We start from the raw sequence: 7,178 nt of genomic DNA, 5'->3' as shown, positions 1-7,178 counted from the left end.
ATTATTGGCTTCCTTAATGGGGTGCTGTTCCTTTCCTTCCTGGGACCGTCAAAAACATGACTTCCTGTAGCAGGCTTTAATCCTGATCTATCATCACCAACAGGTGTACTCTGAGCAGCATCTTTCTCTTCCCCAGTAGCCCTCCCAGTAGCCATTAGCGTATCTTATGGCCTGCGGGTCGCACCTTCCGATACTCTCGTTTTCTTTTGACTTTGTACTCATGTTTACAATCGAGGCCAAATAGTACGGTGGGTGACCAGGTGTTTCCGTACCAACACTCCAGGAGAGGGCCATACTTGAGATTTTATAGTACTAGCCTCTTCTTGATACAAACCATCTCCCTGGATGCCAGATAATAAGCTTTGTGTAATTGTGTTTTGTCGTTGACCATACCGTTGATTCTTTCGGCGCTACACTTACACCAATGCTGTTGATATACAAGGGGTGACCATAAATGGTACCTTAATTCTTTGGCTTACTGTAGTATCCCCGGATAGTATCCTAGGCAAACCATGTATTGAAAAAAATTGCAACAAACCAAGGTAAATGTTGGCTTACCTGTCCTATAGCAAACTGGCTTCCGAAAAAGAAGAACAAATAAAATTAGCGTAAGTAAAGTGATAAAAAGGAGTGAAGAAGGAAATTGAGCTAAGGAGGTATTATTAGTATTAGTATTATTATTATTATTATTATTATTATTATTATTATTATTATTATTATTATTATTATTATTATTATTATTGTTATTATTATTATTATTTATATAGCGCCTCTTCAATAGATCGAGGCGCTTTTACAGAATAATATAAAATACGATGCAAATATGGTATAGTAAAATTACACATAAATAAATGCATCAATTCAATATTACCGAATCAAGCATTAATTACAATCATTTATTACACTAAAGCAAAAATATTTAAAAACATTATATTCAAAGAAAGCTACTCTTTGGGGAAAAGATGAGTTTTTAATAACTTTTTGAATTTGTTTACACTGGGAGCCTGACGGATCTTAATGGGAAGCTGATTCCAAAGCTTGGGTCCAAGAACACAGAAAGCGCTATCGCTAATGACGCGTTTAGTAGATGGAACTTCAAGGCGCAAAGTATCTTATAGATGATCTAAGGCCAGCTCGACCAGGCTTATAATAACGAAGAAGGTCTTGGAGATACATAGGTGCTAATTTATGCACACAGTTATAAGGTAGAGGAAGCTAACATCCTCACTCTGGTAAGGAACCAGCCCTCATATGGGGTCAACGGTCAACTCTCATTACATACTGACCAGTGGTCAGTGACGCAGAAAGCTAATAATTGTGGCAATACCCATGATTTATGACAGTAGAGGGTCCATAACACTGTTTCTAATTTGTAACTAATGCTCTTTAGCAGTTATCTTCAATTTCAACTACCTGACATTTCAAATGTACTTTGCTTAATTTTCTGGTCATTTATCCAATTATATATACTTCATAAACGTTGCTTTTGAAAGCAAGAGATACAAATTGGGCTGCAAAGGCTATACATAATGCGAAGGTGTAGGAGTTTCATAACATGACTGCCATCTTCAATTTCAAAATGATTGGCCTATTTCAAACCCCGGTTTGAAACATTACATTACTTACTACAATGTATACTTATTGACACTGCCTTTGTTACCATTTCTGTGTACAGATATCGTATTTAACACAATATACAAAGGAATTAATTAAATCTAAGAATTAAAACTTACTTATAAGAAGTATTTATCATCTTCATTCTCATTACTGTCTGAAATACAGGCTCGGTGCTGGTGTTGCAACGTACTCACACGCATTATATTTGCAGAGTTCGGTACATTTCAAATTGCAAATGTTTTGCAAGTGCACCTCGTAACACAGTCATGATCTTATCGCAGTTACCTAACTTTTTTTGACGAGTTGTCAGGCATTTTCATATTTTCATTTCAAGTACAGCGAAATTAATTGAGCAGTTGGGTTCATTAACAAACAAAAAGAGAAGATTGGGGTGGTTACCATATCTAAATTTGCTAGTTGCCTAACTTGCATTTGACAAGGGCTGCAACTAATTCAGATGTTGCCTCCGGGTGTGTTAAGGGGCTATGCAATAATCATAATTTGTAAGCGCTATTTAGCAAAGTCATGAGTTTCATTGAATTTTCAAGCGTATGACAAAACAGGCGAAAATAGTAAATTTGTGCACAAGATTTGCAATTTAAAGAGAATTGGTCATTGCTCATTCTAATGACGCTAGTATATGGACAATATAAGTGTGCTTTTTCATTTAATGACATAAAATTTGAAAAATATTGTAAGGAACACTTGAGGTTTTTACTTTTAAAACCTACATTTTGGTCAAAAAATGCGCTTGGATATGTAGTTGTCAACAGATGTACCTCATTCGCCTTGCCATAACATTGAATTGCGTTATCAGTTAGGGGGAAGTGTTAGCTTTCGTTTGATATAAAAAATAAATTCTGATTGGATGAAGGGAACACTTTAGGTTTCGACAAAAACCAATCACAGAGGCCCATTTTCCAGCTAGAAGCTCCACAGCTCTTACGATGCTATGCATTCAACCGTGTAATGTTATCAAAGACTGTGTGGAGACAATTCACTGCTTGCTTGGCAGCGCTTTGACGAAAATGTGTGCTCAGGTGTATCGAGGTGGAAACTGTGCATAGATGCCCTCATTTCAAATATTTACCTAGGTGGGTTTACACCCACCTAGGTATTGAATCAGTCGTGTATTGTTCTTCCGCTGGCAACAGAGACTCATTTATCAGGGCACAGTTCTTGAACCCCAATATATTTGTATATTCATTGAATAACCTTTGACAAATTTGGGTACAAAAGAACTCATACTCTGTAACAAATTCAAAATGCTATGTCACTTGCACATATAATCATGGAAGTTAACTATATAGTGAGCATGGTCAGAACAGAGATCAAAAGTAGAATCACATATTATATATAGTACAATGATGTCATTTGCATATATGCATCGGCTATACCACACACCTATAACTTGCATACAGAATTGGGGTCAAAGGTCATTAAGGGGGTAAAATTGTATTATCTGGATATCTGTAAGGGGTATGGGGCTCAAACTTGGTGACGACAAATTTCATGACCAGGGGAACGTTTTGCAGGGGTCAGGTCAAAGGTCATGCAGAGGTGAAATTTTAGAAATGCATTTCCTGTACATCTGTAAGGAGTATGGGGCTCAAACTTGGTGACAACAAACTTAATGATCAGGGGAACATTTTGGAACACTTTGCAGGGGTCGGTCAAAGGTTATCTGGGGTTAAATCTTAGAATTCACTTTCTGGATACCTGTAAGGGGTATGGGGCTCAAATTCAGTGACAACAAATCTCATGACCAGGGGAACATTTTGCAGGGGTCAGGTCAAAGGTCATATAGAGGTCAAATCTTAAAATGTCTTTTCTGTACATCTGTAAGGGGTACGGGACTCACACTCGGTAACAACAAACTTGATGACCACGGAAACATTTTTGAACATTTTGCAGGGGTCAGGTCAAAGGTCATCTGGGGTCAAATTTTAAAATTGCATTTTCTGGACATCCGTAAGGAGAAAGGGACTCAAACTCGGTGACAACAAACGTCATGACCAGGGGAACATTTTTGGAACATTTTGCAGGGGTCAGATACCTCCACAACACCAACACGCCCCACCTAGGTTTGTGGTCTATGACCATCATTTGCAACTAGTTAGTTTTGGTTTCTCTTTTGTTCAGAAACCAAAAATCAAGGGATTAAAAAGTAGAGCTGATCTGGTCTGCAATCATAACACTATTATGCTGGGAGGACACAGTATAGGGGATATAACCAGAAGTATACAAAATCCTATTGTGCTAACATAATTATTATCATGATTGATATCGGAAATCTATCCTGCGGACGACAGTTGATGCTCTCTGTCGAAGGTAGGTGGCATATTACACTCACGAGTTCTAGGCCTAAAAATCATATACATGCGCGTATATTGAAGGATGGGGCGGGGGGGGGGATTTGTTTGTTTGTATGAAACATAAACGATGCATGGAGATGATTTGATTATGAATTAGTTTATTATCCCCGGGAAGCACAACCCATACCTCTTTAAGAGGGGCTCCCCTCCCTATATAACCACCTCTTCCCTAAATTACCCCCTTTCCCCCTCCTCCTCCCCTACATTCAATATCTTCATCTCGAGCTCTCCTCCCCTTTCTCTTTCACTTCCAATGCTCTCTCTCATCTGTTTCTCTCTCTCCCCGGCCCATATCCCCTTGCCCTCCAACCACCCCCCCACCACCACCACCACCACACACACACACACACACCCCCACACACACACCACACAATCTCTTTTCCCTCTATCTTCTACTTTTGCTGTAAAAATTGCTTCAGTAAAAGTCATTAGGTTATTAGAGGTCATATAATGGCCTTCCATCGATTCTGGTACATGGGATTATCGATTAAGGACATGAATCGATTTTGTTTATAGCACCTATACAATTACAATAGTGGCCCCTTTTGTAATGTCGAATGCAAATATTTCGATGGTCTATATTTTTTCACAGGTGAATTAGGCTAGGCTTATTCGGTTTTGTAAACCACGTCTTTCAATGTAGATTACCATGCTCGATTTCTCTCCTCGTGAATATTGCACTGCGAAATTTAAACATTTCTTTTGTATACTTAGAGTAGGTAACTTCAAATCAAATAATTTTACGATTCACACCACTTATAAGAAACTGAAACCAAAACCGAAACTGACTGACACAAATGTTCGGTTTTAAACAAAAGGTAGAAACAATGAGTTGGATATCTTATGATTCAAGTGGTTAGGCAGGACAATAGGAAACCACGTGACCAAAACCAAAACCAAAACTAAAACTAAATATTTGAAATGAAGCATGGTTTACAAGAGAATCGTTTTGTATAGAAAGCTTTCCATAATTATGAATGTGTACCCCTGGCCAATTCTCAAAATGGTTTGCCAAAAATTGCTTCCCCCCCCCCTTGGCCGTGTTTAAAATCTTTGCCACCCCCCTTTTTTTTATGTGCCAAAAATCTTTGCCCCCTCCCTTTACACACGCAAGATTTTAGGGAGCCCAAATTTAAAACCTTAAAATTGTCTTATATAAGAAAGGTAAAGGAGTCGAACCTGGACGGAGTGCCCATCTCTCTTTCGTTAGCGATAGTCAGGCTCCACCATGAGATGTTGCTGTGGGGGGATCGCCACACCTCCTCCACAGCGAGTCTGTTACCTTCCCAGCATTTAAGAATGCCGGTACCCATTTATACGCTTGGGTGGAGAAGAGTAATCAAGATAAAGTGCCTTACTCAATGGCACAACACAATGCCGGGGCTCGAACCCGCAACCTTCCGATTATGAGTCGGAGCCCGTTCCGCTCGGCCACCGTGCTCCCTTAATTATATAATGCGAGCGCAGGGAGCAGGAAATTTTGCATATTTGAAGGTGTTCCTAACGTTTACCTACACCTTTTTAGGGTATAATATAGAAACGGTGCCCAAAATATCTGTGCCAAAAGTCGCTTGCCCACTCCCATTCCACGTGCCAAAAAATCGCTTGACCCCCCTCTCAACAGGCAAAAAAAAAAATCTTTTCCCTTTTGACTTGCCAAAACAACTCCCCCTCCTATAATAATTCAGCACCCCTGGGTACATATAATTATAGTACCACCCCTAAAACAGGTAGGCCTACTAATATGTCGTTCCTTGGTGTTGACATTCCACCCAAAGTTTACAAGGATCTTTGGATATCTATCGGCAAATGTGTTGCCGAATAGCTCCGGATGTATTCTATTGCATTATCAACTGCTGCCATTAGTTTCTCTGGTGCAGTTTTCTTGCCTATTCCATTTATTCCTCCAGTTGTGTCGCACCGGGTTTATGGCATGAAAACCATGCCATGTCCCTCGATGGTCCAAGATGATCATAATATAGGTTTCACTACAGGCAAACTGCTGTCTGGTTTTGACTTGTACCTGTGATTATGTGCGAATTGAAACCTACTTCTGGCAACCTCCTCAAATTAGCACCCACTAATCAGTAGATTGAGTGAAGAAATCTACTTCATTACTAGAGTTGGCCATTTGAAGAACACGAACAAGTTCTTCTTGAGTGCTTAACCTGTAGTACATTAGAGATCTGTGTTCGTCAAAACATCCCTTCGTGTAACCATGCAATGTGCTTGGCAAAATGGCTTCACCCCGGCCTGCCAAAAAATGCTTGCCCCATAGGCTAGATTATTTGTGAATTTAAACTGACAAAATATCAAATGAAAATAGACGTTTCCGAGCTGTGAAATCACGTCGAATTGTCTGCATTGACAAGATTCATTAAAACACATGTTGTGCTCTGAAGTTGGAAATAAGTACCGTACCATATTTCTTTAAGTTGGAGTTTTTAACAAACCAATGCCAAAAAAATAGGAAATCGGCCCACGGGAAATTTATGAAATCGCGTCTGCAAAAAAAGTGCGTGCGCTGAAATGCAACATCACATACTAGTACGAGCCTATTTACATGCTCATCCGGACGATTGTAGAAATTATCAAAATTCAGATTGGTACCTTTGTCATTGTCATAGATGACAGCTGTGTATAAAGATAAAATGTGAGTACTGGATGTTTCAAGAAAGTTTCTTTGATAATAGTAAAGAAATCAAATAAAGTTCTTCTGTTAGCCAAGATGTTACTGATTTCATTGCATCATACGTTGTTACCGTGATCTCCGGTTACTTTTTTCTAAAATGCGAAATTCCCTTCATTTAGAGACGCTAAAAGTATATGAATTGATAAGTATGTCATAGATGGAGGTGAAAAGTTCATAAGTGATTCATAACTTGGATTTTGCTAAAATAGGTGGGTAAATAGTTGTGGATGAAATAGGAGATATAAGAATTGATAATTAAAAACTTTAATTCTTAAGGAGGCTGGAGTCAGTAGTCCCTTCAATTAGAGACACTAAAAGTAAGACAAAGAAGTATGTCATAGATGGAGGTGAAAAGTTATAAGTGATTCATAGATTGGATTAAATAATATGGTATTGGAAAATTGAAATAGTATCAAATATAAAAAAATGTGTAAAAGTGAATGAAATAGGAGATATAAGAATTAATAATAAAAAAGGCACTACCGGTTTCGATC

Source organism: Amphiura filiformis, chromosome 1 (genome assembly GCF_039555335.1).
Source record: "Amphiura filiformis chromosome 1, Afil_fr2py, whole genome shotgun sequence".
In the NCBI taxonomy this organism is placed as follows: domain Eukaryota; kingdom Metazoa; phylum Echinodermata; class Ophiuroidea; order Amphilepidida; family Amphiuridae; genus Amphiura; species Amphiura filiformis.
Note: the sequence above shows the minus strand (reverse complement) of the source record.